Raw genomic sequence first — 12,794 nt, 5'->3', positions numbered from 1 at the left:
TCTGGTGAACATTCCTGCAGTCAGCATGCCAATTGCACGCTCCCTCAAAGCCGGAGACTTCTGTGGCATTGTGTTGTGTGACAAAACTGTACATTTAGAGTGGCTTTTTATTGTCCCCCGCACAAGGTGCACCTGTGTAATGATAACGCCGTTTAAATCTGCTTCTTGATATGCCACAGCTGTCAGATGGATGGATTATCTTGGAAAATGAGAAATGCTCACTAACAGGGATGTAAACAAATATGTGTATAACATTTTAAAGAAATAAGGTTTTTGTGCGTATGAAACATTTCTGGGATCTTTTATTTCAGCTCATGAAACATGGGACCAACACTTTCTATGTTGCGTTTATATTTATGTTAAAGTATAGTTTAAAGTTAGGAAGTGATCCAACATCACCCTCAACACTCCTACTATTCTTTGTCAGTCATTAGCTGTCCCTTTGATATTGTAAATACATAACTGTTGCAAAATATGAATACTTCCCCTCTCATTCAAAAAGGGATCCAGCCGAGTGGTCAACCAACTACGGTACACATCAACAGCCATCTGTAGTAGGCAGGCATAGGGACGAATGTGAAGTGTCCAAGTTGTCTTCTTTGAACTTGTGAGCTGTGTTTAGCTTCAGGAATGCAGGGAATCCAAATCTAACAGGGCTTTCTCCAAATCACAAAGAAGCAATAAAAAAGGTTTCAGCTCACTTCCTTTCATATACTGAACATCCTGTCATCCCGATCCAATGTCACATAAGGACATCATATTCCACAAGTCATTTTGACTAGGCTACCTTAGGCACTATTCAAAAGAAATGAGCTGTTTTAAGTGTGAAACCAGCTTGCCTCAAAGCCTCATAAGCCTGCAGAGTAATGATCTCCAGAGGGTTCCACTGGCTTCAGCTATGGAAACGGTTGCCAAGGGAAAGTTAAGACAACTTCAACCCCCTCAGTGCAGTGTGAGACCTAGATCTATGCCACTCACTCAGCTGGAGTATTCCCATCACTTCCAAAGCGGCGCTATGCAATGCAGCAAGCACGAAACGAACAGAACGGAAGACTTTCATTCACAACGCTGAGGGCAACACAGGCAGGCCCCTGCACCCTGTCAACCTAAAATAGCAGGAATATATGCACATTGAAAATTTGTTGAGCGGCGACTAGTGTGGGCGTACTAGAGCTCTGACATCATAGCGACAATGTGTGTAATTGCGGGCTATTCTTTGGGTGCTGAAATCAGTCATTTTTGATAACTTCATCTTATGTGACGTCCACACTAGTCGTCGCTCAACTCCATCGTGAATCGTTGAGTTTAGACGGGAGTTACCCTCCTATGCCCTGGGAATAACTGAGTGGTCCCCCCCATGGTGTTGTGGTTTAACCTCAGACACGGGCTGAGTTGTGGCTCAAGATGTTTGAGGGCTGCGTTTGGCCTAGCCTGGGGCAATGGTGGTAGGGGGCATCCATGAAGCCACCGAGAGTGGAGCGCAGGTTAGGGGGGAGGAGAGGACCGGCCGACAGGCTGAAAACAAACAGCTTCTGCTCAGTGCCGAGAGGAGGGCCTGGGACCAGTGCCGAGAGGAGGGCCTGGGACCAGTGCCGAGAGGAGGGCCTGGGACCAGTGCCGAGAGGAGGGCCTGGGACCAGTGCCGAGAGGAGAGCCTGGGACCAGTGCCGAGAGGAGAGCCTGGGACCAGTGCCGAGAGGAGGGCCTGGGACCAGTGCCGAGAGGAGGGCCTGGGACCAGTGCCGAGAGGAGAGCCTGGGACCAGTGCCGAGAGGAGAGCCTGGGACCAGTGCCGAGAGGAGGGCCTGGGACCAGTGCCGAGAGGAGAGCCTGGGACCAGTGCCGAGAGGAGAGCCTGGGACCAGTGCCGAGAGGAGAGCCTGGGACCAGTGCCGAGAGGAGGGCCTGGGACCAGTGCCGAGAGGAGAGCCTGGGACCAGTGCCGAGAGGAGAGCCTGGGACCAGTGCCGAGAGGAGGGCCTGGGACCAGTGCCGAGAGGAGAGCCTGGGACCAGTGCCGAGAGGAGGGCCTGGGACCAGTGCCGAGAGGAGGGCCTGGGACCAGCTCTAGCTGATACCTGTTTTGATCTGAGCGTGATTGCAGGAAACAAGGGAAGCAGTAAACTATGAAAGGGGAGAAGACAACAAGGCAGTTTGGCTAAGCAACAGAGTAGAAAGAGTAGACCTATATCCTACAAGAAGTGCAACAGAACAAATCAAAATAGGATATATGGTTTCCCACCGTAAGGGGCGAATAAATAAACCGCAACCACAGACAATACCGTACTCAAACACCCTGTCTGGCTCACCACCAACCAGAGCTAGTGACGTGCTTCTGTTACTAGGCTATACCATTCTGCCTTTGTTCTCATCTCCTCTTTGGATATGGAGTGAAATTATGCAACTTTCTCAGTGAGGACATTCAGAACACTCCTGTGGCTGGGATTCTCTAGCGGCAGGATGCCAAACACTCAGTGAGAGGGAGTAATCAGAGAGCTTACAGAGGCAGACAAAGTATGGAGCATGATGGGAGCAATGAGCATGTGGTGGGGATCCAGAGGTGAGCTCTGCTCTTTTCTGGCACCATGGTTACCCCCAGTCTCTCCCGTTCATTAAACCCTCAATAGATGATCATTCCTGGGAGTCTAGCCTGCTCCCTTGTGCATGTGTAGTCTATTCATCATCATCATCATCATCATGTGAGATGCACCAGGTACAAAAAAGGATTTGAATATCCTTTATAACACAGATACTTCATACTCCCACTTAGTCTTCTGGATTTGCACCTTGCATGGCTGCTGTTGCGTTTTCCTACATAGACTACACACATCAGGCTGTTGCAGTTGTATTGCACCATTGTGGTTGTGGAAGGGAGAGATCATCTTCGGCAAAAACAAAGACTAGAGATGACACAAAAACATTCCTCGCTGTGCATTAGTATTATTTTGAATTGAATGTGAAGCAGGGGTGTTCTGGTGGATGATCCCATTAAAATATCAAAAATATTGATAAAATACCAAGGATAAAGATTACATTTCAAGAAACACTCATGTATGGCCATCTTAGCCAGAGAGAAAACAGAAACAAGTGCATTACTGTTAACCCCTGGCTGCACGAGTCATGCCTTAAAATGCCTAAATCCCTCCAGAGTGTGATGGTCGGTGCATGAAAAGTAGATAATGGGGGACTGCCTGCCAAGAGAGAGGGGGGAATTCAAGCAGCACTAGCAAGGTACATAACTAAGCAGCACTCCAGAGATAGATAGGGAGCCAATGAGGGTGAAATCCTCTTCTTCTGCCCAAGAGCCCACTGACAGATTGACGATCCGTCGCCTCATTGCCTCCAGTCTAAAGAGACCTGCCGTCTTGTCTGAGTGGTGTTGTTCATTAGTCAGATGTGCAGCCAGAGGTTCATTGTGTCTGTCTTTATTCGTAGTAACCGTGAGGAAATGGTTCCAAAATTCAGCTAGAAGAAAACAGGTTTGTGTCAGATGGTACACAAGAGAATCTTGGAGAGCAGGGTTAGTGGGGGTCATCAGGTTAACATTGTGAATGTGCACACACTTGGGTGGGTTCACTTATGAAGCACCAATGGCCACCCTACTTCAGCCCCCGTTGGCCTGATGTCAAAACATTTTCACTGCAGTTATTCCCCCCTGGCTTCCACATTGAGAAGCGATTCCAAAACAAATAAAGCAATCTGTCAGAGGCAGAAGGCTGCCCTGTGCATCACCTAGCCTTATGGTGGCACAACAAAGATGTCTCCATGGTGACAGCAGACACACTGGTAGCACTCAGTCTTACTGTACAACACCTCTGCTCACACACCTATACAGGCTGACTGAAGCTGCAGCCCCATTCCTCTGCACCATACTGGTATTCTTGACAAAGCTGAATGTTGGTGGATGTTAGTGGACAGTTCAACAAGATGTTCAAATTAAATTATTTAAAAAACAATTAAAATCACATTTTATTTGTCAAATGCTTTGTAAAAAAACAAAAAACAATGAAATGCAATTGATTACAGCATTACCCCAAAAATGGAAGAGGCAGGTGGCAGTGAGAGGAGGTAGGGAACTGGTCTATCTGCCCAATATAAAGGATCAAAACTGGCAGAGGAATAAAAATAGCATAAATAGGAAAGTATTCCAGTTTCATTTGAGGACCAGGATGTTGACAGCTGTGCCATACAGATTGCAAAATAGTTGGGAAGACATTTTTGATGTACCGATTCCGTGGTACAGGGTGTATGAGTTGATATATAAAACAACGCAAAAATCAAGACTTTGTGCTTTTCAGCTCAAATGATTATTATTATTATAATAATAATAATAATAATAATAATAATATAGAATTCTTGCCACCAACAAAATGTTGAATATTTGGGGCATACTATCATCGAAGCTCTCCAGATTTTGTTTTGACGATACAGAATCAAAAGACCATTTATTTTGGTATTGCCCTCAGGTAGCCCGTTTCTGGTCTCAGGTTCAGGAATGGCTGAAAATGCATAACATTGATCTAAAATTGACCCTAGAAATAGTACTGTTAGGAGATCTGGAGAGACTGGGTCATCAATTACTAATACTCTTAGTAAAAGTATTTATCTTTAACTCTGAATCTGTGGATTCTATTCGATAGAAATTGTATGTTAAACATCACAGCATAGTTGAAAGATATAAAGTGCGTAGAAATCCAAATAGGGTGGCCAGCAGAGATAGGTGGGATGGGCTGAGAGAAGCTGAGGGTTGCTGGACAGGGGATAGAATGAGGGTCAAAGATAAAAGTACAAAAACGTTTTTAAAAAATACAAAAGGTTTGAATGACACTGAGGGGCAATGTCGTTACAGCTAATCCCGGTTTGCCTGAGACTTATGCCGTGCAGGTGTTTGTACACATGCATATACACACACACACACACACTCTCTCATGCAAAATGCGCACACACGTAAATAGTGCAATACATGGACTCAAACATATTAATTTGGCCTTGCTGTTATGATTTTTGTTGACCTTTTTTTTTGCATTGTTGTTTTCTGTTTTCCTTTGTCTTTGGTTCATTCTGTTGGTTTTTGGTGCAGGGGAATGGAATATTTATATTTATTTGAAGTCGGGGGGGGGCTGTGTGTGTTTGTGGGGGGGGGGGGGTCGTGGAGGGCACTCTGGATGGCAGTCTGTTAGATGACTAATGTGATGTACAGTTGAAGTTGGAAGTTTACATACACTTAGGTTGGAGTCATTAAAACTCGTTTTTCAACCACTCCACAAATTTCCTGTTAAACTATAGTTTTGGCAAGTCGGTTAGGACATCTACTTTGTGCATGACAAGTAATTTTTTCAACAATTGTTTACAGACAGATTACTTCACTTATAATTCACTGCATCACAATTCCAGTGGGTCAGAAGTTTACATACACTAAGTTGACTGTGCCTTTAAACAGCTTGGGAAATTCCAGAAAATAATGTCATGGCTTTAGAAGCTTCTGATAGGAAAATTATGTGGATATATTGAAGCAACATCTCAAGACATCAGTCAGGAAGTTAAAGCTTTGGAGGCTGTGTCGTTTGCAAACTCGATGATTGAGTTGGAGGCGTGCATGGCCATGGAGTCATGGGTGAACAGGGAGTACAGGAGCGGGCTGAGCACGCACCCTTGTGGGGCCCCAGTGTTGAGGGTCAGCGAAGATGTTGTTTCCTACCTTCACCACCTGGGGGCAGCCCGTCAGAAAGTCCAGGGCCCAATTGCACAGGGCGGGTTCCTGGACTTTCTGTTAAGCTGGAGACCGAGGGCCTCCAGCTTAATGATGAGCTTGGAGGGCACTATGGTGTTGAATGCTGAGCTGTAGTCAATGAACAGCATTCTTACATAGGTATTCCTTTTGTCCAGATAGGATAGGGCAGTGTGCGGTGTGATAGCGATTGCATCGTCTGTGGACCTGTGGAGGCGGCATGGCAAACTGAAGTGGGTCTAGGGTGGCAGGTAAGGTGGAGGTGATATTATCCTTGACTAGTCTCTCGAAGCACTTCACGATGACAGAAGTGAGTGCTATGGGGCGATAGTCACTCAGTTCAGTTACCTTTGCCTTCTTGGGGAAAGCAGACTGGGATAGGGAGCGATTGAATATGCCCGTAAACACAGCCAGCCAGCTGGTCTGCGCATGCTCTGATGCGGCTAGGGATGCCGTCTGGGCCAGCAGCCTTGCACGTTTACATGTCTCACTCACGTTGGCCACGGAGAAGGAGAGCCCACGGTCCTTGTTAGTGGGCCGTGTCGGTGGCACTGTATTATCCTCAAAGCGGGCAAAGAAGGTGTTTAGTTTGTGTAGAAGCAATACGTCGGTGTCCGTGACATGGCTGGTTTTCTTTTTGTAGTCCGTAATTGTCTGTAGACCCTGCCACATATACTACGGTCAAAAGTTTGGTGTCACTTAGAAATGTCCTTGTTTTTGAAAGAAAAGCAATTTTTTTGACCATTAAAATAACATCAAATTGATCAGCAATACAGTGTAGACATTGTTAATGTTGTAAATGACTATTAGGCCTAAGGCCTAAGAGGGTTTCATAAATAAGCATCAACCAGTGGGTCTTGCGACGGGTATACAGAGATGACCAGTTTACAGAGGAGTAGAGTGCAGTGATGCATGTCCTATAAGGTGCATTGGTGGCAAATCTGATGGACGAATGGTAGAGAACATCTAGCCACTCGAGAGTACCCTTACCTGCCAATCTATAAATTATGTCTCCATAATCTAGCATGGGTAGGATGGTAATCTGAATCAGGGTTAGTTTGGAAGCTGGGGTGAAAGAGGAGCGATTACGATAGAGGAAACCAAGTCTATATTTAACTTTAGCCTGAAGCTTTGATATGTGCTGAGAGAAGGACTGTGTACCGTCTAGCCATACTGCGATGTACTTGTATGAGGTGACTACCTCAAGCTCTAAACCCTCAGAGGTAGTAATAACACCTGTGGGAAGAGGGGCATATTCTTCTTACCAAACCACATGACCTTTGTTTTGGAGGTGTTCAGAACAAGGTCAAGGGTAGAGAAAGCTTGTTGGACACTAAGAAAGCTTTGTTGTAGAGCATTTAACACAAAATCTGGGGAGGGGCCAGCTGAGTATAAGACTATCATCTGCATATAAATGGATGAGAGAGCTTCCTACTGCCTGAGCTATGTTGTTGATGTAAATTGAGAAGAGCGTGGGGCCTAGGATTGAACCTTGGGGTACTCCCATGGTGACAGGCAGTGGCTGAGACAGCAGATTGCATTGTATAAAGTCAGACACTCAGAGGGGTTGTTAGCAAACCAGGCCAAAGACCCCTCAGAGACACCAATACTCCTTAGCCGGTCCACAAGAATGGAATGGTCTACCGTATCAAAAGCTTTGGCCAAGTCAATAAAAATAGCAGCACAATATTGCTTAGAATCATTGAGGACTACATGCTGTGGCTTTTGAGTGTCTTATTGACTATTGGTCCACAAATTATAGTGATTGTGTTCCTCATACTCTATATACTATAAAATGTTTATAGATAGTACCTGTCGAAAGTCTGGACACACCAACTCATTCAAGGGTTTTTCCTTTATTTGTACTATTTTCTACATTGTAGAATAATAGTGAAGACATCAAAACTATGAAATAACAAATATGGAATCATGTAGTAACCCCATTTTTTTTTAAAAACAAATCAAAATATTTCTTCAAAGTTGCAACCCTTTACCTTGATGACAGCTTTGCACACTCTTGGCATTCTCTCAACCAGCTTCATGAGGTAGTCACCTAGAACGCATTTCAATTAATAGGTGTGCTCTGTTAAAAGTTAATTTGTGGAATTTCTTTCCTTCTTAAGAAAGCTAAGGCTAGCTTTTTCAAACAGAAATTTTCATCCTGTAGTACAAACTCAAAAAAGTTCTGGGACACTAAAGTCCATGGAGAATAAGAGCACCTCCTCCCAGCTGCCCAATGCACTGAGGCTAGGAAACACTGTCACTACCGATAAATCCACAATAATTGAGAATTTCAATAAGCATTTTTCAACGGCTGGCCATGCTTTCCACCTGGCTACCCCTACCCCGGTCAACAGCCCTGTGCTCCCCACAGCAACTCGCCCAAACTTCCCCCACTTCTCCTTCACCCAAATCCAAATAGCTGATGTTCTGAAGGAACGGCAAAATCTGGACCACTACAAATCAGCTGGGCTAGACAATCTGGACCATCTCTTTCTAAAATTATCTGACGAAATTGTTGCAACCCCTATTACTAGCCTGTTCAACCTCTTTCGTATCGTCTGAGATTCCCATAGATTGGAAAACTAACGTGGTCATCCCCCTCTTCAAAGGGGGAGACACTCTAGACCCAAACTGCTACAGACCTGTATCTATCCTACCCTACCTTTCTAAGGTCTTTGAAAGCCAAGTTAACAAACAGATTACCGACCATTTCGAATCCCACCGTACCTTCTCCACTATGCAATCTGGTTTCAGAGCTGGTCATGGGTGCACCTCAGCCACGCTCAAAGTCCTAAACAATATCATAACCGCCTTCGATAAGAGACATTACTGTGCAGCCGTATTCATCGACCTGGCTAAGGCTTTCGACTCTGTCAATCACAACATTCTTATTGGCAGACTCAACAGCCTTGGTTTCTCAAATGATTGCCTCGCTTGGTTCACAAATTACTTCTCCGATAGAGTTCAGTATGTCAAATCGGAGGGCCTGTTGTCCGGACCTCTGGCAGTCTATGGGGGTGCCACAGGGTTCAATTCTCGGGCCAACTCTCTTCTCTGTATACATCAATGATGTCGCTCTCGCTGCAGGTGATTCTTTGATCCACCTCTACGCAGATGACACCATTCTGTATACCTCTGGCCCTTCGTTGGACACTGTGTTTACTGACCTCCAGATGAGCTTCAATGCCATACAACTCTCCTTCCGTAGCCTCCAACTGCTCTTAAATGCAAGTAAAACTAAATGCATGCACTTCAACCGATCGCTGCCCGCACCTGCCCGCCCGTCCAGCATCACTACTCTGGACGGTTCTGACCTAGGTATTTGTAGTTGTCCAGATATTCTAGGTGTCTGGTTAGACTGTAAACTCTTCTTCCAGACTCAAATTAAACATCTCCAATCCAAAATTAAATCTAGAATCGGCTTCCTATTTCGCCACAAAGCATCCTTCACTCATGCTGCCAAACATACCCTCGTAAAAATGACCATCCGACCGATCCTTGACTTCGGCGATGTCATTTACAAAATAGCCTCCAACACTCTACTCAGCAAACTGGATGCAGTCTATCACAGTGCCATCCGTTTTGTCACCAAAGCCTCATATACCACCCACTACTGCGACCTATATGCTCTCGTTGGCTGGCCCTCGCTTCATACCCGTCGCCAAACCCACTGGCTACAGGTTATCTACAAGTCTCTGCTAGGTAAAGCCCCGCCTTATCACAGCTCACTGGTCACCATAGCAGCACCCACCCGTAGCACGCGCTCCAGCAGGTATATCTCACTGGTCACCCCCAAAGCCAATTCTTCCATTGGCCGCCTCTCCTTCCAGTTCTCTGCTGCCAATGACTGGAACGAACTGCAAAAATCTCTGAAGGTGGAGATTCTTACCTCCCTCACTAGCTTTAAGCACCAGCTATCAGAACAGCTCACAGATCACTGCACATAGCTCATCTGTAAATAGCCCATCCAATCTACCTCCTCCCCATACTCTATTTATTTATTTAGCTCCTTTGCACCCCAGTATCTAAACTTGCAAATTCATCTTCTGCACATCCTACCATTCCAGTGTTTAATTGCCATATTGTAATAACTTTGCCACAATGGCCTATTTATTGCCTTACCTCTCTTATCCTCTTGGGGCTAGGTGGGACGCTAGCGTGCCACCCGTGGTGCACTCCATCAACAGCAGGTGCATTTCAAGAGCGGCAAATTTGAATCCAAATAAATGTCAAAATTCAAATTTTTCAAAAATACAACTATGTTACACCATTTGAAAGATAAACATCTCCTTAATCTAACCACGTTTTACGATTTCAAAAAGGTTTTACGGCGAAAGCATAAATTTAGAGTATGTTAGGACAGTACATTTACAAGAGTTGTGTGTAATGTTTTGTCAAGTCAAAGACAGGGTCACCAAAACCATAAAACCAGCTAAAATGATGCACTAACCTTTTACAATCTCCATCAGATGACACTCCTAGGACATTATGTTAGACAATGCATGCATTTTTAGTTCTATCAAGTTCATATTTATATACAAAAACAGCGTTTTACTATGGCATTGATGTTGAGGAAATCGTTTCCCTCCAATAACCGGCAGTCAAGTCAGCGTCAGAAATTAAATAATTAAAATTAGAAAACATTGGTAAAATATTATATTGTCATTTAAAGATTATAGATTTACATCTCTTGAACGCAATCAACTTGCCAGATTTAAAAATAACCTTACTGGGAAATCACACTTTGCAATAATCTGAGCACTGCGCCCAGAAAAATACGCGTTGCGATACAGACTAGACGTCATGTTGGGGAGATCTAAAATCGAAAATACTATGTAAATAATCCATTACCTTTGATTCTCTTCATCAGATGTCACTTCCAGGTATCACAGGTCCATAACGAATGTAGTTTTGTTCAAAAAAGCTCATCATTTATGTCCAAAAATCTCCGTCTCGTTAGCACATGATGTAAGCCAGCCGGACTTCTCGTCATGAACGAGGGGAAAAAATATATGTTCGTTCAAACATGTCAAACGTTGTATAGCATAAATCATTAGGGCCTTTTTTAACCAGAACATGAATAATATTCAAGGTGGACGAATGCATACTCTTTTATAACGTATTGGAACGAGGGTACCCAACATGAACTAGCGCGCCAGGTGTCTAATGGGACATCACCGTTCCATGGCTCTTGTTCGGTCAGATCTCCCTCCAGAAGACTCAAAACACTTTGTAAAGGCTGGTGACATCTAGTGGAAGCAATAGGAAGTGCCAAAATATTCCTAAACCCCTGTGTTTTTCAATGGGATAGGTTTAAAGTCAATACAACACATCAGGTATCCACTTCCTGTCAGAAAATGTCTCAGGGTTTTGCCTGCCAAATGAGTTCTGTTATACTCACAGACACCATTCAAACAGTTTTGGAAACTTTAGAGTGTTTTCTATCCATATATAATAAGTATATGCATATTCTAGTTACTGGGTAGGATTAGTAACCAGATTAAATCGGGTACATTTTTTTTATCCAGACGTGCAAATGCTGCCCCCTAGACCCAACAGGTTATCCTACCTCATTTGCACATGCTGTGTATAGATTTTTGTACTGTATTATTGAGTGTGTTTGTTTAGTCCATGTGTAACTCTGTGTTGTTGTATGTGTCGAACTGCTTTGCTTCATCTTGGCCAGGTCGCAGTTGCAAATGAGAACTTGTTCTTAACTACCCTACCTGGTTAAATAATGGTGAAATAAAAAAATGTAAACAATAAATAACAATCTGAAATATATTTTGATTTGTTTAAAACTTTTTTGGTTACTACATGGGCTCACCCCATGCTAAAATGAATTTTTTTAAATCCTCAAAAGTGGTAGAGAGCCAGATGACCTTTGGAGCAAACTCCAAAGAGACAACATTCAAGTCCCCCATACCCCACTCATTCAAAGGTAGGAGCTGGTTCCTCCAGTCTGACCCCTCTGCCATCTCTGGCTCCACACCCACCCGGTCATATAGAGGTGTGAAGGTTAGTATCTTTTATGGGAGTGTGTAAACTTACATTTTTATTACCATAGCATTTGTGTATGTACTCTATAGTTACGTACTTGAAAATTGGTAAATTGACCAAGTCGGACACTTGGGTACATTTGGGCAACCTTGTGAGCGACACCTGGGAGACTTCGTACTAAATATTATGTAGCCCTCTCATTCTTGAATGTATCAGTCTGAAACTTTGCCCACACACACTGTTGACCTGTTGTGGACAACATCTAAATTATCACCAGCTTCCTATCTCAATGTATGGCCTTTCAAAAGGTGATACAACAAAAATAAGAAACATGTTTTAAAGAAAATCTTTTACCAGATCTAATGTGTTATTCTCCTACATTAATTTCACATCTCCACAAACTTCAAAGTGTTTCCTTTCAAATAGTATCAAGAATATGCATATCCTTGCACAAGGTCCTGAGCTACAGGCAGTTAGATTTGGGTGTGTCATTTTAGGCGGAAATTGAGATGAAGAGTCCAATCCTTAAGAGGTTTTTAACTCTGCATTTCACGGTAAAGTCTACACTTTGTATTCAACCCATGTGACAAATACAATTTGATGGATTTTATTTGAATTTGAGCTGGGAGTCAAGATGGGCACCTGGCTATGAACTCAGAGTTAATCAGTCACCAACTTTACCAGACGATTAGCATCCTCCTATAGGTTACATACTGATTAATTAACGTTATTCAGAAACAAAGACTTGCCGCGGGACAGGAGTCTGGGAGAACAACCTCTCACAAAAGACTTCACTCACCACATAGCCGGGAGGCAGGAAACGCAGCAAAGGGAAGGACAGGAAAGATAATGTAAGTCTTCCCCCTCATCCCCGGTTTGTGTCGCTCTTTGTTCGAACCGTGACAGGCTGCAGCCTTTCTCAGCAGAGACTATTTAAGGGCCATGAAGAATAATTATAGTAGGAAGTGTCGCCCCCACGCCAGAGGAAGCAGCCCCCCTTGGCCTCTGGACACCTATGCTGACAAGGCCACTGTCCTGCCTGCCTCTCAGGGCCAACTTCCTG

The 12,794-nt window shown here is 44.1% G+C and overlaps 1 protein-coding gene across 5 annotated transcripts in view; it reads right to left on the bottom strand.

Moving 5' to 3' along the window:
- Nucleotides 1-12,794, bottom strand: part of LOC106561353 (lysine-specific demethylase 7B) — a 43,101-nt gene that overhangs the window by 27,699 nt on the left and 2,608 nt on the right. The window lies entirely within an intron of this gene.

This window comes from Salmo salar, chromosome ssa10, assembly GCF_905237065.1.
Source record: "Salmo salar chromosome ssa10, Ssal_v3.1, whole genome shotgun sequence".
In the NCBI taxonomy this organism is placed as follows: domain Eukaryota; kingdom Metazoa; phylum Chordata; class Actinopteri; order Salmoniformes; family Salmonidae; genus Salmo; species Salmo salar.
This window is presented reverse-complemented; position numbering and strand designations above follow the sequence as displayed.